This window comes from Alosa sapidissima, chromosome 10, assembly GCF_018492685.1.
Source record: "Alosa sapidissima isolate fAloSap1 chromosome 10, fAloSap1.pri, whole genome shotgun sequence".
Lineage (NCBI taxonomy): Eukaryota > Metazoa > Chordata > Actinopteri > Clupeiformes > Clupeidae > Alosa > Alosa sapidissima.
The window spans coordinates 34,153,224-34,153,848 of NC_055966.1; positions in this window are offsets into that span (position 1 = coordinate 34,153,224).

Genomic DNA, 625 nt, shown 5'->3' on the forward strand with positions numbered 1-625 from the left:
GTGCGTTAAGCATTCTATTAAGTCGACATGCTGACAAAAATCAGGTATAAAGTATTCACTCGACACACAGGAACAACACGCACACAAACAACCACATGTACTGAGGTTGTAAGGTTACAAATAAGCATGGGTAATTCAGGCACACGTAGACACAGCAAGTGTAATTCATTTCACTAATTACAAAATAATATGCCTTATTTGAAGTCATTAACCTGACAGAAAACCTTAGGCCGAGGAATGGAAGGGAAAAAAGACAAAACTCCTTTGAAGAATTTGTCTGAAAGCATTTTTAATCCTTATCTTGCTCTCATTTACAATATTATGCATACGTTACACACACACAAACATACAACAGAAATAATGTAATTTTCTTTAAGGATACATAAAAAACACTTAAAACTAAAAGAAATGACACAAGACACCCTTCTCTAAGCATGCTTAAAAGGAGGAAGTGTTAGATAGTCCAGGCACAGACGCTGACGTTTTTCAACAGACTTTTGTCCGATTGACATTGTCATTGTCATGACATTGTCATTTAGATGAGTTACGGGAACCAATGGCCTGGTGTGTACTTTCAGCAGGTGAGGATGTTGTATCAGGTGCCACCACTTGTTCTTCTACAAAA